Below are 27,381 nucleotides of genomic sequence, written 5' to 3'. Positions count from 1 at the left end.
GGAAGAGACCAATCAAGATCAGCAAAGACAAGTTCCCAACCTGTAGACAGGCACAGGCAAGTGAGTAAACACAGTTAAGACCAGAACAGCCCAGCTAACCCACAGATTTGGTAGACAATAATTGCTCACTGTTTTAAGCTACTGGGTTTGGGAATGGTTTGTTATACAGCAATTATTAACTGATAAAGGTGTCTACACTGAAATCCTTTAAGTCTCCATAACAGATTTAACCATATCATCTTCTCTATCCCCACAGTACACCTTCACACAGTTAGCATAATGCTTATCACATCATAGAAAATAAAGCATCAGAATATCCTGGGGTTGTGATCTCTTCAAAGACCATTCCATATTCATCTTGGCAGTCCCCCAATTCCTCACACATTATAGCTACTCATTAAACTGTACTTTGAAATTCATCATCTTTCTGTATGTATCTTATATTTTACAATAAGGAAACAACTGAAACTCTGGAATTGTAACCCAGAACATTCTTTGAAATTACCTAATATATCTACTTGTTAAATTGTAGTTTGAAAGTTATCACCTTTCTGTATGTGTATTTCACAATAAGGAAATAACTGAAATGGTGGAACTGTAACCCATAACATTCTTTGAAATTTGCTCTCTAACTACTTGTTAAATCGTACTTTGAAAGTGATCACTGTTACGCATGTATGTTGAATTTCACAATAAAAAATTATTTTAAAAAAAGACTTCTGCAAGGCAGAACAACTTTCTTACTTGGGAAGAAGCAAGGGGGAAATGCAGCCAGGAAATGCAGGCAACAAAGAGGTATACCTGTGGAGCAAGTAAGTCGAGGAGAGGCAGGCTTGAATGAGAAGAGGAGGGAATTTAGCTATAATGAGGAAGTCTAAGCAGTATTATTACATGCCTTTAGGGAGAGAAATGAATCGACTGAAGGAAGGAGCAATCTACAGCCTTGAACATATAAATGTTGCTTAAAAACAGAAAATTCTCTAAGAGGAGACTTACCAATACCTGGACAAGGGATTTAGCTACAGAACTAAAGAATGACCAGCAAGAGATTAACATTTCCAGCAAATTAAATAAGTCTCTAAAATTAGGATGGTTCTCTTTACTCTCAGATAAAAGCAATACTGTGCACAACCAAGAGTATAGGAAGCAAATCTAATTATTTCAGGGGGAGAAGGGATGCTCCTCCCTAGGAGCTGCTATTCCACAGAGGTATATTTCAGGATCCTCTTGTATCAAAGAGGTCTCCAAGAGTTCTGCTCTGAATGAATAACCTGCTCTGTCCATTAGGGGCTGGGGACAATCTGCCATTTCATAAATTGGTTTCTTTAGGGGATAAACTTGCCCTCATCAAGAATATGGGCACTGTGCCCAGAAATAAACATGAAATAAAGGATTTATTCATATTCAAGTGGTTGTTAAACTTCAAAATAAAAACTCCAAAGAAAGATAAAGAGCTTAGGACCAACACTGAAGTTCCTGTTCCCAGTAAATGATAAATCACTTCCCTCAAGCAGCACCTTCTAAAATCTCAACTTAAGGTCAGAGATATCTTTCAGCATTATCTCCCCATCATCCATGCACCAGTGGAAAAATAAAATTCACTATACGGATATAAAAACTACTGCCCTATCCTTCAAGGCACCATAACTTCCTACATGCAGAAAGCCCATCACTTCAAATCAGCTAGAATGGAAGAATAACCAAATGTTGACAAATTCAGTTTTCTTCTCCAAGTAGTGTTCTACATCATCAGCTAATCAGAGTTACGCAAGATGAAACTCAAGGACCCTCACTGAGGAACAAACCAAAATAGAAATATCTGTTCACTTCTGATATGAGGAATAAATACATTACATTTATGGTCCCATGTCAAAGCTAGAAAGCAAAACCTTTTATTTAAGAACCCGTATTAGATCACTGAATATTTTTGCTCTGCTAGTTTTCCTCAACACACAAGAATCAATTTGCCTTCCTTATGGGAAGAGTACTGCACAAGTCAAAAAGTAGGGCTTTGGACATATGCTCACCTTTCTCCAAACAAGACATTTTGCAAGCACATCATCACATCAGGACTTTGCTCAAGAACAGATAAAGAGAGACGCACAAGGAGCTTCAAACACAGTGCAAATAGCTCAGTAAGGCAGAAAAGGGGAATATTTATTACAAAAGTTTTTAAACTGAGATCTTTGGTTGAGCTATGGGGCTCATGAATCCTTCTATGAGCCCCAAACATCAGGTAACCTTGAATGAGTAATTTGTTTTGAGATTGACCCGAGGTCAGTCTAGCCCATAAGGGTTTATGCTAAGAGTTTGGATATCACATATTTTAACACACGGCTGTGACAGAAGTATATCAAAAGTCAAGCTGTATTTATAACTGAACTAATTGATTTTATTCTTTAAAAGGAGATATAACTCAAAGTGTTAAGATGCCTCTCTTTTTTGCTATGATATCAGTCTTTCCTTCCTCCCTCTATCCCCATCCTTCCACACACACCCACATACACAGAGTAAAAAAGTGACAAAACCCTTTTTGAAGCAAAGGGGTGGTGTAGGACTCAAATGTCCAAAACAGAAAAAACACCTGCACACCTTCAAATGAGATGTCATTATAACAATTTTGAATCTCTCCTAGAAGACAGTGTCACACCCATAAGTAGGGTCTGTCCAAAATCATATATGATGTTAATTTTGGAGTAATTGCTAAAATTCACTTAAACACACTGATAATTTTCATCAAAAATAGGTTGTGATGTGCATTAAAATTAGCAATGCATTGCTAACCAAAATGAAAGAAGATCCAAATAAATGGAGAGAAAACATGTTCAGGGATTGGAAAACTAAATATTTAAGAGGTCAATTCACCCTAAATTGATCATTTCAAGGAATAGCAATTAAAATCCTAGTCAACATTTTTTTGTTTGACAAATTAATTGTAAAATGTATAAGTAATATCCATATGCATAAAAAATAACCTTGACCAAAACCTCATACCTTATAGTTTAAATTTTAAATGTATCCTAGATCTAACTGCACAAAGTAAAAAACTATAAACTTAAGAGAAAACACAGGGGTAAGTGTTTATGACTGGAGTTAGGATTCTATACCTGACCTCAAAGGCACAATTCGTGAAAGAAAAATTGACAAACTGAACTTCATCAAAACTACAAATTTTTGCTCTGCAAAAGATACTTACTGTTAAGAGAATGAAAAGACAAGCTACAGAAAAGGAAAAAAATATTTACAAACCACATCTCTGACAAAGAATTTGTACCCACCATACATAAAGAACTCTCAATAGTCAACAGTAAGAAAACAACCCAAATAAAAAATGGGCAAAAGACTTAAACAGACCCTTTACTGAGGAAAATATATGATTGGAAAATAAGTACATGAATAAGCATTAACCATCAGCCATTAGAGTAATGCAAATTAAACCATGATGAGATGCCACTAGACACTTATTTACGAATAGCTAAAATAAGAACATGGACAATACCATGTGTTGGCAAAGATACAAATAACTAGAATTTTCATACACTGTTGGTGAGACTAGAAAAACGGTACAATTACTCTTGTAAACTATGGAAAATAGTTTGGCAGTTTCTTATAATGCTAAATGTACACTTACCAAATGAGCCAGCAACCCCACAACTAGGTATCTATCGTAGAAAATGAAAATTTATAACCACACAAAAAAATCTGCACACAGCTGTTTATGTCAGCTCTATTCATAATAGCCCAAAACTGGATACCCAAATGTCCTTCAACAGGTAAATGAATAAACTGTGCTACATCTATACAATGGCACACTACTCTGATATACAAATGAACTATTAATACATGCAAAAATTTGCATAATTCTCAAAGGCATTCCACTGAGTGAAATAAGACAATCTCACAAGATGACATTTATATGACATACTCAAAAAGACAAAACTATAGTAATAGAAAACATGAGTGGTTGCCAGGGATTAAGAGGTTGGTAGAAGGTTTGACTTCGAAAGGGCAGAATGAGGGAACTTTGGGGGATTATAGTATGGTTCTGCATCCCAATACTTGTGGTGGTTAAACAAACAATTACCTGTATTAAAATTCAAAGAACACTATCCACAAATATACAATTTTGCATATTGATTTTAAAAAATAAATGTATATTGAAATGCAAAGGACCTAGAAGAGCCCAAAGAATTCTAAAACAGAACACAGCTGTAGGACCTACATTTCCTGATTTCAAGACATACTATTAAATTATAGTAATCAAAACAGTGTGGTATTGGTATAAGGAGAGATGTGTAGATCAATAGAACATAACACAGAGTCCAGAAGAGACACACATATATGGACAGTTGATTTTTCAGAAAAGTGACACAGTAATTCAGCAGGGGAAAGGATAGTCATAAATATTTCTGGAATACTAAATATCTCTATTGGGGGAAAAAAATGAACCCAAATCCTTACCTCACACCAAACACACACGCACACATACACACACACACACACACACACACACAATTTGAAATGGATCACAGATGTAAACATAAAGGGTAAAATTAATAAACCTTTAAAAGAAAGCAAAGGAAAAGCGTTGTGACCTTGTGGTAGGCAGATTTCTTAGAAAGGACAAAACTTAAAAGAAAAAAATGATAAACTGAGCCTCCAAATTACAAACACCTGTTCTTTAAAAGGCATCTAAAAATAAAAAGAAACTGCAAATGGGAAGAACATATTTGTGACATATTAGCTAACAAACTTGTATCGTGAATATAATTTTAAATTTCTCAAAACTCACAAAGACAAATAGACCAATAAAACAACAGGCCAAAAAATTTGGACAATTTAAAGAAGAGGTTCACCTCTATCACGGGACTTGCCCTTGGGAAGCCCGTTGCTGCAGAGTAGAGGCTAGGCCTGCTTATAGCTGTGCCTAAGTGTCTCCTCCTGAATGCCTCTTTGTTGCTCAGATGTGGCCCTCTCTCTCTAGCTAAGCCAACTTGGCAGGTGAAATCACTGCCCTCACCCTTACGTGGGATCTGACACCCAGGGGTGTAAATCTCCCTTGGCAACGTGGAATATGACTCCCGGGGAGGAATCTAGATCCGGCATCGTGGGATGGAGAACATCTTCTTGACCAAAAGGGAGATGTGAAAGGAAATGAAATAAAGTTTCAGTAGCTGAGAGATTCCAAAAAGAGCCGAGAGGTCACTCTGGTGGGCACTCTTACGCATAATATCGATATCCTCTTTTTAGTTTTTAATGAATTGGAATAGCAGTAGTAAATACCTGAAACTATCAAACTACAACCCAGAACCTCTGAATCTTGAAGACGACTGTATAACAATGGAGCTTACAAGGGGTGACAATGTGATTGTTAAAGCCTTGTGGATCACACTCCCCTTTATCCAGTGTATGGATGGAAGAGTAGAAAAATGGGGGCACACACACACAAAAAAAAAAACTAAAGCAAAAATAGGGCGGGGGAGGACAATTTGAGTGTTCTGTTTTTACTCTTAACTTTTTATTCTTTCATTTTTTTCTGGTAGAAGGAAACTGTTAAAAAAAAATTAGATCAGGGTGATGAATGAACAATTATATGATGGCAATGTGATCAATGGATTATATACTTTGGATGATTGTTTGGTATGTGAATAAATCTTAATAAAAAAATAAATAAATAAAGGGGTTCAATATCATCACACATCAGCAAGTGTTAGAGAGCATGTGGAACAACTAGAACTCTCATACATTGCTGGCAGGAATGCAAAATGGTGCAACAATTTGGAAAACAATTAGCATTTTCTTATAACGTTAAATATACATTTGCCAATATGCCTCATCATTTTCACTAAGAATTTACCAAAGAGAAATAGAGCACATGAATAAATACAGACTTGTGAATGAATGTTCATAACAGTTTATTTATAACAGCAAACAACTAGAAGCAACCAAAATGTGTTATATCCAAAAGTGGAATACTAGTCAGCAATAAAAGGTATGAACTACAAATTCTTGTAACAAGTGGATGAATCTCAAAAACATTATGCTGAGCAAAAAAGCCAGACAAAAGAGAGAAATGCTTCAACATACTACATGAAAAGACAGATCTAAAATTTGTCTGCTTTCTTGACCTGACAGTGTAATGTGATTGATATATGTTTTCTGGATGGTCACTTTCTTTTCATGGCTTATCTCAACGATTTTTATGATCAGGAGTGACTGCAGTAACATCTCTTCCTCCTTCAAGAATGTTTCCTGGTTCTAGCCAAAGCACTGATATATTATTTAATAGTCAACATAACATTCTGGATTTATTGGTTTATTTGATTTGGGCATGATTCCCTTTAATTTAAGCATATTTTAATGGGAGATATATCATATCATATATATGTTCAGTTTAAGCAAAAGCCTCCAATTATGAAGTCTATATCTCTGCACCAGTATAACCACTTCCCTGTTAAGAAATGGAATGTTGCCTGCACCCCACAATCCCTAAAATCCCTTGCCCCAACTGAAATCCATTCCCTGTTCTCAAGTCCTCTTCAGATAACCACTATTCTTAATTTTGTGATTATTATTCCTTGCTTTTCTTTATGGTTTTACTATCTAAATACAGAACTCTCAACATTTTAGTTTAATGTGTTTTTTTTTCAACTTTATATGAATATACTCATACGGTTTGGTGTCTTAACACTTTGACTTGCAACTATGTGAGATTCATCCATGTAACTGCATGTACGGTAGTTTGCTAATTTTCACTGTTGAATGGAATTCCCATATATTAATATACCAAATTTGAATTACCCTTTCTTTTGATGGCCCTTTGGCTGTTTCCATTTTGGGGCTATTATGAACAAAGTTCCTCAAGGAACTTTTAATTCCTGTGATGGCTAATTTTACGTGTCAATTTGGCAAGGTTATGCGGTTCAGTTGTTTAGTCAAACACTGGCCTAGATGTTGCTGTGAAGGTATTTTGCAGAAATGATTGACTTTAAAGATGATTATCCTTGAAAATGCGGGTGGGCCTCATCCAATTACTTGAAAGTCTTAAGAGTAAGAACTGTGGTTTCCAGATGAAGAAGAAACTCTGTTTCAAGACTATACCATCTACTCTCTGAGTTTCCATCCTGCTGGCCTGCTGTACATATCTCAGACTTGCCAGAACCCACAATTTTATGAGCTGATTATAAATATATGTATATATAATCTCTGTTGGTTCTGTTTCTCTGGAAAACTCTATTACAGTTCCTAAGTAGAAAGATGTGTATCCATGAAAGCATAACAACGTTTGAAAAATAAACATCCTGGAGACAATTTCAATGTTAGAGGAGTTGTAACTGGCTGGATTTTGAAAGGTCACTTGGCATAAAGAACTGCCAAGGCACCTCCAGATGGGCTGGGCTGTGTGACAAAAGGAGAGGAGAGGAAAGGGACAAGCCTCCTTCAGAGAACACACAAGTAAACTGGTGTTACTAAAGTAGAGATTTCTTACAAGGGCAATGAAACATTGGATAGTAGGACTTGGATTTCATCCTCTTAGTCAAGGTTTGTTTTTGTTGTTTTTTGATTTTTGTTTACATGTTGTGTCCTTGGATCGGATTCAGCCAGAGCTAGTTATAAACCTTACATTTTAAGCAAAACATTGTATATATGATTATTTTGCTGAAGAATATGTCAAGGAGAACTTGAAGTTCCTAACCTGAACAAGTAGGTGATTTATTATTACGTTCACAACTTCTCTTAAGCTATGTAAGTCAAACTCACAAAAAGATCATCAGTCCTACTTTAGACACACTGAGTTGAGGTGACACAGATATTCAAGCAGTAATGTCCAGCAAGTGTTTTGTGATGAGAGATAAAGTCCAGGACAAGACTAGACCTGCCACTAAAAAGGGTGGAGCACTGAATCCTTGGAAGTAGATAGGTAGGAAGGATGAAACCAAGCCCCTCTCTAGCAGACCACCATGAAGGCCTTTGGGAAGAATATATTTCTCAATAACCGAATAAAAAGATGCATGCTTTGACAGCTATAGCCCTTATGCCACCGTTGCCAGGAATCAGAAATTTCCCTAGTAACATGATTTACTAACACTAAAGATTTTTCAATGTGATCTTGGTGAATTCGCAACTGTCCCTTGATGATGCAATTCATTTAAATCACTAGGAAAGATATATATCATCTCTATGTGTAGCTAATAAAAAACAACCCTATAAACCACCTTTTCATTTAAATCAATGGCCAGAATTGCTAACATTCTAGCTGCACTGCTACTCTCCAAGTTTGGTCTAATAGCTTCAGTCTATGTCATTAAACTGGGGCCTAAATGGACTCTGTGGCAGAGATACGCAGCATAGAGACAAACCTAGATGGAACTCCAAACACCTTTCCAAGGAATACTGTAGAACAGAAGGAATCAGAGGATCAAATGGACTCACCCCAGGGCCCTGCATACAAGACCTTCCCTCCTAAAGTCCTGTCCTACTCTGAGGTTTATTTTTCGAAATAAAGCAAAGTATATTCTTGAACCTCTGGGCTGTTCTTCACTGACACAGTTTTACAATTCCCTCACCCCTCTCAATATTTCTAAATAGAAGAACATGTGGCTTTTTGTGAATATTCTTTTTGATTCCAAGTTTTCTTTTTCAGGTTCTACAAAGAGCTGCCACCTCTAAAAGGAGAATTTTATTAGACATCAGTTGTGGGGTTTTTTTTGTTTTTTTTTTTTTTTAAGTACAATAGAAGCTGATTTCTTAAAAAATTCAAGCATTGGAAAAATCGTTGTGTACTATGTACGCTTATTTTCAGTATTCGAAATACTGGAATAGTTCCCAAAGAATGGATTTTATTGCTGTAATTACAAAGTAATGATAATTACATATGAAAGTGTTGTTAAACCAAGAATATGAATTACAACCACAGTGGGTCCAAACAACTGCAAGCCCAACATACAGAGTAAACACATACTCAAAGAAATTCTGTTTCCTCTCCAAAAGAGGACTAGTCCTGGCGTTATTACTTACCTCGGCCCAGTTTTCATTTGCAATAAGCATAGACAACTATAAACATAATGGTAATTTGGGAACAAAATAGTTTCTCACAAAGCAAGATTTTAAAAAAAAAAAAAAAAAGACAATGCTGGTGATAGTAGTACAGCATTTTGAATATAATTAATGTTACTGAATTGCATGCTTTAAAGTGTTGGAAATATATTTCATACATGTTACCACACTAAAAAAAATAAGAAAATAAAATAGTAATGATAATAAAGAGACAAAGGACTTTTCAACATGGAAAGTATCTCACCCTTTCTGACATTATTCCCTCACAGCAACCCTTAGCCCCAACTAGAATTATTTATTCATTGTCCCCAAACACACTTTGCAAACTCCTTCTTCTGTTTTTGAATGAAATGTATCAGTCCTCAAAAGTTCCAACCAAGTGCCTGATTGTCTCTTCTACCTCAAGTTACAGAAAGTTCTCTAGTCTCTGGATCCACTTGGCTCTTGGCCCATGTTGCCTCACATTATTTTAAATGCTCTGTCTTCCCAAGAAACCATAACATTTTTGAGGGCAGGGCTCATGGCACCTACTTCTTTAGCCACCCTATGATAACTAACATTGTTCCTGATTTTTTTGTAGATACTGAATATTTGCCTAAAACTCAAACACTCATCTTAGTTGGGTTCATTTTCTCAAAATGGGAGAGCTAGTCAGGGTCTGGGAAGAATAGATGGCATACTCCAATTGGGTAATTAAAGAAAATTTAATAATGAGCCTAGTTAACAAAAATATATGGGCAGAATTTATGGAAACCAAAAAGGGGCAGTCTAGTACACCAATGGACAGAGAAAGCAAACCATTACCACAATCCTAGAGAGGGCTCCCTGAAGCTACGCAGCCGACCCAGAGCAACCTGGCAGAGATAGAACCAGGACGACGATTACGCTGAGTGCTCTCCTCCTGTGCCCTATGCTCTCCTGTCACTATGTCCCCACTGGCAAGTCAGAGGGCAAGGAACCTGTTGATGCAGTCCACAGGGGTCACCCTTCCTGGATATGGATGGTGAAGGGAAGGGTGACAAGTGGATTTGAAATGACAACCAGGAGATAAATAGCTCAAACAGCTGAGAACAGCAGTTAAACTGTTATGATAGAGCATTTAAAAAGGATACATAACAAACATGAGGTACAGTTAATACATACACAGTCATTTGAAGACCAAAAAATCTTAGCATTGCTTCTGATGGCATCACCAAAAGAAAAATGCAATAGTTTAACATTTTACTCAAGACTTCTCTTTTCAAAGAACCATAATGTGTTATAATAGTCTTGAAGGGCTGAAACCATCAATTCCAAAATCCAGTTTATTCTAGATGAAAAAATGACACTTAGTTAAAGCCAGTTGAAACACATAGTAAGCAGTAACACTCAATGTGTGAAAAATCAGTTCTCCACATTGCAGTGGTAGATCACAACTCCACAGGCTCTTTATGTGCCCCTGGCCACATCCATTCAGACAAACATGGGAAAACTAGTAGTAGATGATATCTAGGAAGTCATTTTAATAAACTCATAGGGTTGTTAATGATTTACAGGAATACTAAACTTCTACTTTTGCAAGAACCTGACACACAGTAAGTTTCTATCTATGAAACCTGGTTACAACATCTTTGGTAAAGTCACAGCCTATTCTTTATAAACCTTGAGGTCAACTTTTGTTGCTTTAAAATTTTTTTCTTTAAGAAAATGCACAGCTTGACTACCAAGGATCTAACTTCATTTGTAAAACCTAGCCACAGGTTCATCCCTTAATATAGGTCATTGGCACATTTACAGCTAGAGATGGCCAGAAAAAAATTGGAACAGCAACCTCAGGTTTACTTTACCATCTTTGCACCCCTTGCCTCCTGTCAATGTTCCATTACACACCTCTCTTCTGCACATCTTCTGTTCCGCTGCAGTAAATTGGGCATTCCCTTTTCCCAAAACCAAGAGGCCTCCAAAGCAGAAACACAAACTGTTTTGAAGTTTAAAGAAATATTGAACCACCATCCCCAAAATAAACGAGCACTGTGGGGGTGGGGGATGGGGGGGACTACACAAAAAGAGTAAAATGTAACCAATTTGCTAAAGGTATTGTGCCAGTTTGCATGCATTATGTCCCCCAAAATGCCATTATCATTGATGCAGTCTTGTGTGGGCAGGAAATGTATTGGTGTTGATTGGGCTGCAGACTTTTGATTGGATGTTTCTGTGAAGATGTGATCACTCAACTGTGGGTGAGATCTTTCATTGGATAATTTCCATGGAGGTGTGGCCCCAACTACTCAGCATGCGCCTTGATTAGTTTACTAGAGCACTATATAAGCCCAGACAGAAGGAGCGAGCTTGCTACAGCCAAGAGAGACACTTTGAAGAATGCACAGGAGCTGAGAGAGGAACTGCAGTATACAGAGACATTTTGGAGATGGCCTTTGAAAGCAGACTCTTGCTCCTGAGAAGCCAAGAAAGGACAAACGCCCCAAGAGTAACTGAGAGCGGCATTTTGGAGAGAAGCTGAAGCCTAGAGAGGAACATCCTAGGAGAAAGCCATTTTGAAACCAGAACTCTGGAGCAGATGCCAGCCACGTGCCTTCCCAGCTAACAGAGGTTTTCTGGACACCATTGGCCATCCTCTAGTGAAGGCACCCGATTGGTAATGTGTTACCCTTGGACACTTTATAGCCTTAAGACTGTAACTGTGTAACCAAATAAACCCCTTTTATAAAAGCCAATCCATCTCTGGTGTTTTTGCATTCCAGCAGCATTAGCAAACTAGATATAAACTGTTACAACCCTCCTAGAACCCTATTCAGCAGTATAAATCAAGAGTCACAAAAATATCACTTTGATCTAGATATTTTACTTCTGAGATTCTAATCTAAAGGAATAGTTCACAACATGAAAAACCTATGTGCACATAAATATTTACATTAGTGAAAATATTAGAAGTTACTAAATGTCTAATAATAGGGGAACAGTTAAACATTTTACACATATATCTTAGACATACCATGCATTCTTGAAACTGACAGTTACATTAAATCTACAAGGAAATAAAATGAACTGATAATGGGAGAGGAGTGCAATGACTGGATACTATAACTATTTGTAAAAAACTATCTGTAAAAATATTATTAAATTTTACCATGAGAACAAATGAGAAACTTATTTCAGTGTTAGCTATAAATCCTATAAAAGGACATACAAATTCTTCTGATATTGTCCTGACCTAGTTGATTGCTGGAAGGGTAAGAAACAGAAAAGTGACACATCCTCTAGAATAACTATGTAAAAAATTTATAGGAACCAGAATGGAAAGAAAAAACATATACCACCTTAAAAACAGTGGGATAATAGAGTAATAGGATTATTTACTTTATTTTCAAAGTTTTGTAATATGGTTAATACTGAAAATATTTAAGAACATCCAATTTGTTTGTTTTTTAATTTTTTATTTTTTAAACAGTTTTATTCATACACCATACAATCCATCCTAAGTAAACAATGATTCCTAATATAATCACAGAGTTATGCATTCATGATAGCATCAATTTCTAACTCCTTATAGAGACAATTGTTGGTAAAATGCAAATCAGCACTGTGAATCTCTTATGGAGATACTGTAAAGACGTTCTGAAAGCCCAGGCTGTCAGGAGAAGACCATGGATAACTGCAAAGGTTGATTAAAACTGCTGAAAGTGGTGGCATGTAATTGTAAAAGTAAAAAGTCTGAGTTCTAGAAAATTATTATTGGTACATGGAAAGAAAATTAGAAAGAAACTTTAGCATGACGAATATGGGCTAAAAGAATCCAAGGCAATAAAATTGGAAAAATGTCTAAATTCAAGGCCTTAAGAGCACAAGATGGTAGAAGAGAAATGAAAACAGTCTTCCCAAAGGCAGGGCCAAGGAAGCACCAGTGAAGAGAGGGAGGGGATGTTGGCCACTTCCTATTAGCTCTTACATGGATTAAATATGATGCTGAGAAAGAAAAGGACCCTGTTCTTCTAGAACTTAAAAAGAGTAATTGAAAACAACCCCTCTGAGTCTTGGTTAAGAGAGACCTATGGGTCAAATTAGGATGATAGAGAGAAGGCCTAGCCATGCTCAGAGCTTAACTAACACTTATGTCCAGTTGACTAACATGACCTGTAATTGCCATGTGTTTCCATGTCATGAAGTCAGCACTCTGAAGTTAGGTCCTAAAAAGGAAAGAATGGTGATACATACATCCAGAGCTACACCTCTGGGGTCTTCAGGACCCATGACATTGGTTGGATAGAGGAAATGGGGACTCATCTACTTTATAACCTTGTAAGTTAACTAAAATAAAACTATTTTAATAAATATCTAGGTCAAAGAGTATTCACCTCAATAGAAACCCACAAAAATACACAATTAACTATAGAGGTACAAGATTCTCTCTCCTTTAACGAGCACAATTAGGAAGGCTATCTTAGCAACTTAAAAAAAAAAAAAAAACGAAACGTGCCTTGCAAAAGTAAACAAATCTTGAAAAAGCTAATCAAAAGTCCATTGGATCAAAGGTTATTTCATTATTTTTTAAAAGCTTGGAGGGAAGATCATTCTTACCTACATTTTATAAGACAAGGAAATCAACTGACTGGTTAGCCGACTGTGTTCTGCCTCTGTCAGCTCTCTCTTCTATCACTCTCTCTAGTGATCTGTCTTTAATATCTCCTGTAGTGATGTGATATGGAACATTCCCTAGATGTCTGTCCCTCACTAAGAATGAATTTAAAGCTCCTTCTCAATATATGTAGCCTTGAAACTTGTGAATCAGTGCTCTAACGCTACAGGAAGAACATTTTCAAACAATTCAAGTTAAATTCTTAAGGAGCCAAGATTGTTCAATATTACAGAAAAGAGATGCAAATGCAAACTGAAAGAAATTGAGTAAAATCAAATAATCCCAAATTTTGATGGGAAATTAAATATCAGTATAAACCACTGAGGTATATATGTACAATTTTAGTACTATCCAAGTCATAGTTATCCAAGTACTATTTCCTAACAAAAGAAAACTGAGCTTCCAAGAGAAACAGCTGATCCTAGTCTGGGGTAGAAAAAGTACAAGATAAGCCTGGCAGATTTTGTCATAGCAGAAAGCAAGAAAGCCACTGAAGACTAGTGACCAAATGATGGGGAAAACTGAGCAAAGAAAATAATTGTGAAAATTAAATATATTCGTATCCATGAGTCCATAACACTATTAAAAAAAAAAAAAAAAACACCTTTGAGAATTCTAGGCAACCAATTCACTTTTCTGAAAACTTATGAAAAAGGAAAAGAGTCAAGCATTAAACAGCCTTTTCTATAAAATTTGTCCCTCAGAGTAGCCAAATAGTTATGAAAATCTCTCTTTAGAACTATACCTGCAAATAATGAAGGAATAATAAAATATCATTTTTCAAACCCCTAATGAAACAATGGATCTATCCCTACAACATCCAAGAGAAAAAATGATTACTAATGGAAATGCACAGAGCAGCTATGAAATATCCCTGCCTACCTCTCAAAACAAAACATTTGATTAAGCTCCTAGATCTAACTACCACTTTAAAGAATAGAGAAGAGAGAACAGGTTCAATACCACTATAGGAATGCAATCAGCACGATGATGGATATCTGGGATGTGTACTCCTCATCTCTACTTTCCCGTATGTTTGAAATTTACCATAATTTTAAAATAAGCTTTCTTTATTAAGAAACCCTCCAACTACAATAAATTAATTTTTTTCCTTTATTCTGCTATTAATAGAAACTGTTGCTTTCATTTTTAATGTGAACAGTTTTATCCCCCAAAAGAAAATACAATTCGGTTCCCTGAAAAAAATGCTAATAACATTAAAATATTAATGTAGGTAAGGGAAATAAGCAAAAAATTCAATTTATAATAGTGACTAAAAGAATCAAATATCTAGGAATATCCCAAACCAAGGATGTAAAGGACTTATACACAGAAAACTACCAAACACTGCTAAAAGAAATAAAAGATTACCTAAATAAATGGAAGGACATTCCATGTTCATGGATTCAAAGAGTAAATATTAACATGATGTTTTAGTTTTCTGGCCATTAAAACAAATACCATTGCAATGAGCTGGCTTAAACAATGGGAATTCATTGGCTGACAGTTTTGAAACCAGGAGAAGCCCCAAAGCAAGGCATTATCAAGGTGATGCTTTCTCCTAGAAGACTGTGGTATTCTGTACCTGGCTACCAGTGATCCTTGATCCTTGGCTTTTTAGTCAAATGGCAATGCACATGACAGCTCTCCTGACTTCTCTGGGTTCTGCTGACTTCTGGCTTCTTCCCATGGCTTTCTATATATCTGCATTTCATTCTGCTTATAAAAGACTCAAGTAATAGGACTGAAAACCTTACTGATTCAGTTGGGCGATACCTTAAGAAACCTCATCAAAAGTTCCTATTTACAGTGGGTTCACACCCACAGAAATGGATTAGGGACATGTTTTTTGGGAGTACATAGCTCTAAGCCACCACAGACATCAATTCTATCCAAAGCAATTTACAGATTCAACACAATCCCAATCAAAATTCCAACAGCCTTCTTTGCAGAAATGGAAAATTCAATCATCAAATTTATATGGAAGAGTAAGGGACCCTGAATAGCCAAAGCCATCTTGAAAATGAAGAATAAAGTTGGAGGACTCATTCTTCCTGGTTTTAAAACTTATTACAAAGCTACAGTAATAAAAATAGTGCGGTACTGGCACAAGGACATAAATATAGACCAATGGAATCAAATTGAGAGTTCACATACAAACCCTCCCATCGACACCCAACTGATTTTTGACAAGGGTGCCAAGTTCACACAAGGAGGGAATAATAGTCTCTTCAACAAACGGTAAAGGGAAAATTGAATAACCATATGCAAAAGAATGAAGATGAACCCCTAAAACTCACACCATACACAAAAATCAACTTAAAATTGATCAAAGACCTAAATATAAGATCCAGAACTATAAAACTCCTAGAAGAAAATGTAGGGAAGCATCTTTGGAACCTTGTGCTAGGCAATGGTTTCTTAGACCTTACAACAAAAACATGAGCAACAGAAGAAAAACACAGATTAATGGGACCTCATGAAAATTAAAAGCTTTTGTGCAAAGGACTTTATCATGAAAGTAAAAAGACAACTGACAGGATTGGGAGAAAATATTTGGAAAATGACATAGCCATAGGGTTCTGTCCAGAATAAAAAGAAATCCTATAACTCAACAAAAAAAGATAATATAAAAGTGGGAAAAGACTCAAATAGACAGTTCTCCAAAGACTACACACCAGTGGCAAAAAGGACATGAAAAGACACTCAACATCGTTAGTCATTAGGGAAATGCAATTCAAAACCACAAGATACCATTTCACAACCACTAAAATGGCTACCATCAAATACATAAAATGTGCTGGAAAGGATGTGGAGAAATAGGAACACTGGTTCATTGTTGGTGGGAATGTAAAATGTGCAGCCACTGTAAAAAACTGTTTTGCATTTCATCAGAACATTAAATACAGAAATTATCACATGACTGGGCAATCCTACCTCTAGGGATATACCCAAAAGAATTGAAAGCAGGGACTCAGAGATTTTCACAGTGATGTTCATAGTGGTATTATTCACAATTGCCAAAAGATGGACGCAAACCAAGGGTCCACCAAGCAATGAATGAATAAACAAAATGTGGTCTCTATAGACAATGGGTTATTATTCAGTGCTAAAATGGAATAAAGTTCTGATACATGTAACATGGATAAACCCTGAAGACGTTGTGTTGAGTTAAATAAGCCAGAAACCAAAGGATAAATACTGTATGATCTCACTGATATAAAATAATTAGAAAAAGCAAATTCACAGAGTAGGAAACTAGAATACAGGTTACCAGGGGCCAGGGTGTGGGTAGAAAATGGGGAGTTAATGCTTAAATTATACAAAGTTTCTCTTTGGGATGATGGAAAATTTTTGGCAAAGGAGGCTAGTGACGGTAGCACAACATCGTGAAAGTAATTAGAACCACTGAATCATATTTGAATGTGGCTAAAAGGGGAAATTTTAGGTTGTGTATATATATTACTAGACTAAAATTTTCTTTAAAAACGATAGGACTGTACAATACAATGAACCCTAATGTAAACCATGGACCATAGTTAATAGTACTATCATAAAAATATTCTTTCATCAATTATAACAAATATACTACAGTAAGGCAAGGTGTTAATAATGGGGGTGGTAATATGGGAATTCTGTATTTTCTGCATAATTTTTCTGTAAACCTACAACTTTTCTAATAAAATTTATGTTTAAAAAAAGAAAAAAGTATGCATGAACATTAATGAATAGGACACATCTCATGTCTTAACTTTTTATACTATGTGCAAAAAAAAAAAAAAAAAAATCAATAGGATCCCTCCCACCTCAAAAAAGTAGAAATTACACCTCTATACTGAAAGATGTAGATATGCAAATATATGAAAAAGCTGAAGAAATTTAGAATAGCATCAGCAAATTATAAAATATCATTTTGTACCAAAACCAAGATATTGATATTAATATTATTGATATTAAGGATGAGATGGGTGGAGATGTTAGAAAGCACAAATCTTCACAAATTTTCACCTATTACCTTCTTCTCCATGAAAACATGCCATTGAAAATCATTCATGTGTTCCAAAATTTTTCAGAATTCCCTAAGTGTACTCTTTAACACTTCTAATATTTCAGAATGAATATGAGACAATCTTTCATACCCCTCACAACTCTGCAAATAAATGGGTTTCTTCCAACAAACTCCACTGCCCTTGCTCTGTTACTTGCACTTATCTAATAAACACAGCTGCTAATGTTGCCTAAAGTAAATAATAAAAACTAGTCTTGGTCAGAACTGACTCCAACACTATTAACACAAATGATAGAGAAAAGTAAATGAGGTTCAGTTTACATCATCTACACAAACAATGCACTCAAGATCTAGGTGCCCATTTCAAGGCATGAAATGGAAACAGAGTAGCAGAACTCCTTATTTCCGATACACAGAGACTAGAGGGCCATATACTCTAGATACACAAATATATTATCAAATTTGAGATATCTTACTATATATAGTATTATATATACATCAAGATTTTTTGTTAAATATTCCTTGACACGACCAGGAAAATATCTGCAGTGTTTGTCATAATTACATTAGAAATGCTGGATAAATTAAAAGTTCTTTTTAGAATTAAATTTCAATAAGATATTAGCTTAATCTAAAACAATATAACTCAAAATCACAACTTGTTCGCAATGGAACACATTATCAGGCATAATGTTATCGACATTATGGAGATGTGAGATTTAATGAGATATTTCATGTAAAGAGCTTAGAGGCACGTCTGGCCCACAGTTACACTTTAGAGGTGTTTCAATTATTGTTGCTGCTGATGCTACTACGTGTAGCACTAGTATGGCTACTCTAACCACAATACTACTACTGGGGAAATGAGTGATTAGCAAGAATAAAAGTATGTACAAGATACAGACATCAATACAGTGGAGGTAGATTGATTGATCGATCAATAGATCATTCTGAAATAATGGAAGGAGGAATCAGAGAGGGTTTCATTGTGGAAGCAATGCCTGAACACGGTTTTGAAAGATGAATGAATTCATGGGGTGTTTCAAATCAAAAGCAAGGGCGCAAGTGACAGATGAAGAAAGTAAAACAGTTCACACAAATAGAAACAAGCAAATAATTTTGTTGGAGTATGAACTATACAAATATAGAGCAGAGAGTAGGCAAGGGGAAAATTTCTAATTCTTGGAAAGCTAATTTTATTGTTGCTCTCATTCACAGAGTTTCAAAGGACATCATCTCTCCACTTGAGTTTTTCTATAGTATTTCAAAGTCATTATTCTATTCTATTCTTCCTGCTTCTCTTTGAGAAGCTACAAGTTTGATCATGTCTTTTGTTCTTCTGTACAAGTTTGGAAGGATCAGACTTCATGAGGTCTTTTTGAAGCAAGTTTAGGCAATGGGAGGTACATCCTATTGGAATTGTTTATGGATATTTACCAATTATTATCTCCCCCAAGCTCTTCCAAGTAACATATACTGTTAGTAAAGTCCTCATCATATTCTATAACTGCTATATGCCACTGTATGGCTGTTTTTCCCCGCTATTATACTATAAACAAAAACATGGTTTTTAAGATAATCACAAAATTTCTTCCTTCATTCTCCTGTCCACATATGACATTACCAATGCATATTCCAACTTTTAAAGAACAACGTTCAAAGGCAGTCTCCTAAGTAAATACATGATCACATGGCTTGAAAATGTATACTGGCAGAAGGGTTTAGTTATTCACAATGGCATATTTTTTTAACATGCTGTTTTTTATATAAAACCATTTTTCCCTATCTTCAAGTGTCATTTAGTCAAAAAATGAAGTCATCAGTAAGTTTTGAATATAGTTGCTTATGGTTGATTGCTCTCTTATCACTTAAGAATGCAGACTAAATAACCCTTTATGATGTTGCAGAAGAAGAGTCACCAGAAAAAGTCTAAACTACTAAAAAAGAGCTATTTTCCTGTTCTTATACCTACATTTAAGTTTATGTGTTTATACCTCATCCTTGTAGCATAAGAAATTTTTGTAAAAATATTTGCTAATCCTACTTGCCCACCACTACCACCAACAGCTCCCAAAGAACTTGTTCCACACATTAAAAATTAATTTCATCCTTTTTTTGTAAAGAGAGGGAAAAAAAAAAGACCAAAGTTCAGCTCCCATGTTATAAATACTACACACCAACTTTACAATAGCATGTGCTAAGGTGAGATGGGGGGTTGGGGCAGACCAGGGAGCAACTTCTTTTGGTCTTCAGAAGGAGGGTTAATAGAGTCCAACATTTTTGCACAAGCCAACCACGTTAGGCATAGACACAAAGATCTAGATTATAAAATTTAAACACAAATATTAAAAAGTTCTTAAAATTGCAATTGTCAGGGGATAATTACAAAAATGATAGGACACTACAGTTTTAAATGAAATATTACTGCACAATCTTGAAAGGTCATTTCCAAGATTAAAAACCTGGAAGTCCAGGTGCCCATAAACAGGAAGATAAATAAGTGACCATCATACAAGGAAATAGTATTTGGCAATAGAAAGGAACAAACTGCTGATTCACACATCATCATGGATGAATCTCAAAAACATTATGCTGGGCTCTTTTCCGGCTGGAACCATGGAGGGTGTCAAAGAGAAGAAGAAGGTTCTGGCTGTACTGGAAACCCTTAAGAAAAAGCAAAGGAATTTTGCCGAACTGAAGATCAAGCACTTGACAAGGAAGTTTGCACAAAAGATGCTTCGAAAGGCAAGGAGAAAGCTTATCTATGAAAAAGCCAAGCACTATCACAAGGAATACAGGCAAACATACAAAACTGAGATTCGAATGGCTAGAATGGCAAGAAAAGCTGGCAACTTCTATGTATCTGCAGAACCCAAATTGGCATTTGTCATCAGGATCAGAGCTATCAATGGCATGAGCCCAAAAGTCCGAAAGTGTTGCAACTTCTTCACCTTTGCCAAATCTTCAATGGCACCTTCGTTAAGCTCAACAAGGCCTCAATTAGCATACTAAGAATTGTGAAACCATATATTGCATGGGGGTACCCGAACCTGAAGTCAGTGAACGAACTGATCTATAAGCGTGGTTATGGCAAAATCAGTAAGAAGCGGATTGCCTTGACAGATAACTCTGATTGCACGATCTCTTGGTAAACATGGCATCATCTGCATGGAGGACCTGATTCATGAGATCTTTACTGTTGGGAAATGCTTCAAAGAAGCAAACAACTTCCTGTGGCCCTTCAAATTATCTTCTCCCAGAGGGGGGATGAAGAAAAAGACCACCCATTTTGTACAAGGGGGAGATGCTGGCAACAGGGAAGACCAGCTCAATAGGCTTATTAGAAGGATGAACTAAGGTGTCTACTATGATTACTTTTATAATCTGGTCAGTTAATAAACAGTGATTGCTTTCAAATTAAAAAAAAAAGCAAAACAAAACATTATGCTGGGTGAAAGAAGCCGGACACAGAATAGTACATCGCATATGACTCCTTTTACATGAAATTCTAGAACAGGGTTAACGAACCTCTGGAGGATGGTTATCGATTGTGAGGGGGCATGAGGGAAATTTCCGGGGTGATGGTAATGTATTACATATTGATGGTGGTTTAGGTGTCTGTTTGTCAGATGTCTGCTAATGTATACTTAAAATTTGTGCATTTTATTGTACAAATGAAAATGTGAAAAAAATGAAATGAAAATGTAAAAACAAATATTGAACTCTAGTTTATTATTTGCATGCTATATGTCTGCAATTTACTTTGAAATGTGCCAAAATGTAAGAAGGACTAATGGATTGAATTCAGTTGTTGGGCTGATCCTGTATAATTCTTTTAACTGTGCTCTATTTTTGAATATTTTCCTTATTAAATATTAGTGGGAAAAATGTGATCTTCCTAAAGTTGGAGTGAGAGGAAGCCAGGTGGCAAAATACAAACATACCATAAAATTTTATTTCAGATTATAGGAGTTCAACTGCATTTATCAAAAGTGTGAAAGAGAATTTCTTAAATCCAAAAATACAGAGAAGGAAAAAAAATACATTTACTCTAGATTTTTCATTTCCTTTCAGAGCTTCATATTTCTGAGAACTTTCATCCATGTTTGTTTTTCTAATATGTAAAATGCATACATAAATATTTTTCTTCCACCTGTATCTAAATAGCACGTGATTATGTCTCCTTCCCTTAGATTCATGGGTACATTAAATAGTCTTTAATAACAATATCAAACACTTTTGGTAGAAATATTTAACACAGTAGTGGCAACTGAATGTAAAACAAATTTCCACTGTTTGTTATAAACGAACTCATGGAAAGAATAAGAGGAAAGAGAAAGGCAAGGAATTCAAACCTAAATATGCTGTTTGTTTGTTTGGCTTTTTTAAATAAGATTATCTGCTGTACTTTTAGGAGAGGAAGGAATCTAGCAGAAAAAGTGGATCTCTCAAAAATCTTCTGCCCAGAGGTTTATCAAAACTCAGCCAAACGTCGTCCATTCACAGAAATCAGTTTTTTAAAATGTGTTCAAAATGTGCGCTTACTAAATTATAAGTAGTCTTATAAGACTTTTATTAAAAAATTTGTAAGTTTTAATTTCTCCAGAAACTGGGTATCAAGTTTGTATGCCAAAAATAGTAAAGCTACCATTCATCTCACATACAGAAAACATGGATTTTCTAATCCATGGTAATTCAAAACAACATATTGTAAATATCTACCTGAACCAGTTTCAACTTAAATTTTATAATTTAGGCATATTTATAGTATCTGCAGCATTAAACATGTATAGAAAAGTAAGATAATATAGCTATAAATGATAACTCAGTAAATCCTGTTGTACTTCCAAAACAAGAATGACTTTTCATTGTATTATGGCATATTCAGAAAAAATACCTCTGTGAAATGAATATTCAACAGATTTAATAAAAGCTAAAATCTATAACATAACATATTCAAAAACAAAGTTAGCTCAGTCTTCATTGAAAATGTCATTCGACGCATGTGTTATAAATATACCTAGAGCTAATAGCAATGTATTGCTTTAATTAGATGGAGGGATTCAATTACTCGGAATGAACAAAGCCAAGGCAGGCGATGTCTGAAAGCAGCTAGAACCAATGTCGTCTTTTATTTATTACCTTCATTGCCAATTCTTTGTCAAGACAATTAGCGCACTAAGACAACAATTACCCGCCATCATGGCAGGGATCCAGTGGTGGCTTTGTACTAAGGAGCAATGGTAATGTTCTCTGTATGAATGGTGATGGCCCTCTCTAACCACAGCCTTAAGAAGCATCCTCCATGCCACACCCTGCGATGAAGCACAGATGCCCCTGCTTCAGCAGAGGCCGCTCTTTCCTCTGACACATCTTTCCAAGAATTCCTAACATAATGGAACATGCAGATGTAGCACCATTCCATATTTTTTTTACTGGTTACTTTTCTTTTTTTAATGCATTCTTTATTGTGAACTTTTAACATATACATATATATATATATAAAATAGCAATAACTTTCAAAATATGATTTAACTAGAGAGCAAATTTCAAAGATTGTCATGGGTCACATTTACACAACTTCAGCTGTTTCCATTATTGTAAAACATAACATTTATACAGAAAGGTGTTAACTTCGATATACAGCTCAACAAGCAGTTACAAATGTATTTTCAAAAATTGTTATGGGTTACAGTTTCACAGTTTCAGTTCTTTCCTTACTGTGCAATATAGGGTATATAGAAAGGTGAAGACTTTCAAAGCACACAGAGTAGCTATAGAGCAAATTTTAAAGGATGTTATATGTTATAGTTCCCCCATGTCATTTACTTCCTTCTAGCTATTCCAACACCTCAGCATCAAAAATATATCTATGTATGTGTATATATGTATACACATATATACATACATAAGTTTCAGTATTCATAGACCTTTGTTAAATCTTATCTTGTTTGTTGCTACTCCTTCCTCTCAATCTCTTTCTCCATCTTCAGGGATGTCTAGGCAGTGAGCAAACTAACTTGTTCATATTGAAAGAGGGTGTCGACAGCATGGGAAGAGGGCTGCATCTGACTGTTGTTCTTAAAGAAGCTGTTGCCTCTGGGTTTTAGGACTCGTCTGGCATAGGAACACTCTGGTGGAGTTAAGTTTCTGAGAGATAAAACTTAGTGAGTGAATCTTTTAAGGAATCTCAGTTAGGGACCTAAGTATTTGGGGACTACTTTTGGTAAGGGCATGACATACTCAGGCCATTTGGGATGTCTAGCTGGACTTGCATAAGAGATACCTCCAGGATAGCCTCTCAACTCTATTTGGGATCTCTCAGCCACTGTGACCTCAGCTTGTTACTTTTCTTTTTCTCCCCTTTTGGTCAATTAGGCGTTTTCAATCCCTCACTGCCAGGGCCATGCTCATTCCTGGGAGTCATGTCCCACGTCACCAGGGAGATTCATTTCCCTGGAAGTCATGTCCCTCATTGGGGGGAGGATAATGAATTTATTTGCTGAGTTGGGCTTAAACAGAGAAAGGCCACATCTGAGCAACAAAAGAGGGTACCTGCAGGTGCCTCTCAGGCATAATTATAGGAAGGCTCAGCTTCCCATTTATAGACGTAAGTTTCACAACAGCAAGCCTCAAATTGAGGGCTTGATTCTTTAAGTAGTGGGTTCCTAATTTCACTTTATATTCTATCCCAAGAAAAATAGTTTCTTACATTATCTTCACTTAGTTGTACAATCATCACTCTCAACTTTAAACAATTATCATAACATAATACATTCAAGAGCTCTTATCAGCTGCTAATTGTTCATCCCTAGTATAGTGTAGTGTTGGTAAGATATTCCTATTAAACATAGTCTTTACTAAGTAATGGGTAGTTTTTCCATACCACTCTGTTGTCAACCCTCTGCAGCAGTGTCATACCTTATAAGTATATTATGCTAACACTTATTTAGGTTTATGGTGTTATTCTGTGGGTTAAGCACCTTTAAACAACCATTTATGAACACGTTCACTTTCAATGAGTCACAGATACTTATAATCCCATTAACGAACCGTAGTCACACCTGACCATTCCCATACCATTAAGTTCACCCTCATTATCATGTCTGTACATATTAGATTATCATTCCCCCTTCACTGCCTTCTGTCTATCTCTAGGTCTCCTATATTCTACATTATAAGACACTTATTTTACATCTTTCACATAGTTCACATTAGTGGTAACATACACTCTCCCTCCTTTTGTGTCTGGTTTATTTCACTCAGCATTATGTCTTCAAGGTTCATCTATTTGTCATATGTTTCACAACCTCGTTCCTTCTTGATGCTGTGTAGTATTTCATCTTATGTATGTACCACATTTTGTTTATTCACTCATCTGTTTGAAGGACATTTGGATTGTTTCCATCTCTTGGCAATTGTGAACAATGCCACTATGAACATCAGTGTGCAAACATCTGTTCATGTCTCTTCAAAAAAAATTTTTTTAATCCCACAACATTTATTCTATCTTTATCTTTTAAAAGAAATGAGGATAAAAAGACCAGTTACAAATGGGGTTGGGTAATATATTTGCAAACCACATATCTGACAAAGTACTCATTTTTAGAATATATAAAGAACTCTCAGAATACAACAGTAAAACACAAACAATCCAATCTGAAAATGGGCAAAACACATGAAGAGACATTATACCAAAGAGTATATACAGAAGGCAAACAAGCACATGAAAAGATGTTCAACATCACTAGCTATTAAGGAAATATCTCTACATGCTTACTAGAACCAGTAAAATAAAAAATAATGACAATTCCAATGTGGGCAAGGATATGGGTAAACTGGACGTCTCATACATTGGAGTATAAGATAATATAGTCACTTGAGGAAATAGTTTGACAGTCTCTTAAATGTCTAAACATATACTGAACAAAGAGCCCAACAATAATATTCCTGGGAATTTATCCCAAAGCAATGAAAACAAACTGTGGTACATCTATACAACAGAACACTCTTCAGCAATGGAAAGCAACGAGTTTCAGACAACACACAACTTGGATAGATCTCAAAGACATTATACTGAGGGGGGAAAAAAGCCAACTTCAAAAGGTCACTTACTGTATTCCATTTATATAACATTCTTTAAATGACAAAATTATACACATGCAAACATTACTGGATACCAGGGGTTAGGGATCATGGAAGGGGTGGGCAGGGTATGGGCGTGACTCTAAATAGGCAGCATAAAGGAGATTTTTGTAGTGAAGGTATAGTTCTGTACCTTGACTGTGGTGATGGTTACACGACCCTACATATGATAAGATGGCACAGGATTATATACGCACTGAACTATGTCAATTCTTCGGTTTTGATATTGTACTATTTAACAGTCAACCAATGAGGGAAACCAGGTGACTCTGTGCTAGCTTTGCCATTCACTATGAATCCATAATTATTCAAAATAAATATTAAATATAATAAATATTTAATATTATATATATATTTAATATATATTATTAAAATATAATATATATAAAAATATAAACAAAATTACTATCTAAGAATATAGCTGTAATTACTATTATAAAACCAGAAAACCTCACTAATTTGTTTTATATTAAATCAGAACACACAATAGAAGTTATAGTTTACCAAAAGGGTTGCCTAAACAAATGAAAGAGCCATATAAAGTAATGAGAAAATAAAAATACTTAGAGAAATTTATATTCTCTTACCTATTTCCATTAGCTACAGATTTTCTATCCATTAGTTCATTACACATTAATGAAATTCTAGCACTAATTCAAATATTTATTGATAACCTACTGTCAGAGTTTGCCAGGGCTGCTATGACAAATATCACAGACTGGAAGTACGAAATCGAGGTGACAATAAGCCATACTTTCTCCCGAGTCCGGTGCGTTCTGGTGGTGGCTTGCCAGCCATCCAAACCTCAGGCTCTGCTCTGTCACATGGCCGTCTTTCGCCCCATCAGTCTCCTACTCCTGTGTCCAAATTTCCTCTGCTGATAGGGACTCTAATCATATTGAATCAAGGCCCACCTTGATTCAGTGTGGCCTCCCCCTAACTAACAACATCTCCAAAGATCCTGTTTACAAACGGGTTCACAGCCACAGGACCAGGGATTAGCACTTGCACATGTCATTGTGGGGGGCATGATACCATCCATAACACCTACTATGAGCAGCAGTGTTTGTGGAATTAAGGATGAAGTTTAGCATAGAGTTTAAGGTTAAAGAGTTGGATTATCTAAATTAATAAACTGGCCCGGCCACTGTTATATCATCTTGAACAAGTTATTTAACCTCCTTACAACTGTTGTGTCATCCGTAAACTAATATGTATTATAAACAGAATATTATAGTCTAAGTAATAGAACATAGCTCTATATTAGCACATAAATAAAATAAATTACAACACTATAATATATATTACATTCTAACATAATATATTCCTACAAAGATTAAATAAAGTAATCCAACCAGAACATACAGAAAAGAAAAAATGTGAGCTATTTCTATCTCAGAATGATGGTACGCTTTGTGGAAGTGGTAGCATCTGAGCGGCCTCTGAAGGATGTATAAGAATTCAAATGGCTGAAATGCTGGGTCAGGTCTTTGAAGTCAGTGGGCACCACATATATGGTACTAAGAAGAAGCAAAGT

At 35.7% G+C, this 27,381-nt stretch overlaps 1 protein-coding gene and 1 pseudogene across 2 annotated transcripts in view; one reads left to right on the top strand and one right to left on the bottom strand.

Annotated features, from left to right (window-relative positions):
* Positions 1-27,381, bottom strand: part of PARD3B (par-3 family cell polarity regulator beta) — a 1,159,791-nt gene that overhangs the window by 1,036,722 nt on the left and 95,688 nt on the right. The gene's annotated exons all lie outside the window — the stretch shown is intronic.
* LOC119544358 lies at positions 20,316-21,056 on the top strand (annotated as a pseudogene).

This window comes from Choloepus didactylus, chromosome 9 (genome assembly GCF_015220235.1).
Source record: "Choloepus didactylus isolate mChoDid1 chromosome 9, mChoDid1.pri, whole genome shotgun sequence".
NCBI classification, from domain to species: domain Eukaryota; kingdom Metazoa; phylum Chordata; class Mammalia; order Pilosa; family Megalonychidae; genus Choloepus; species Choloepus didactylus.
Note: the sequence above shows the minus strand (reverse complement) of the source record. Positions and strands in the feature narration are given on the sequence as shown.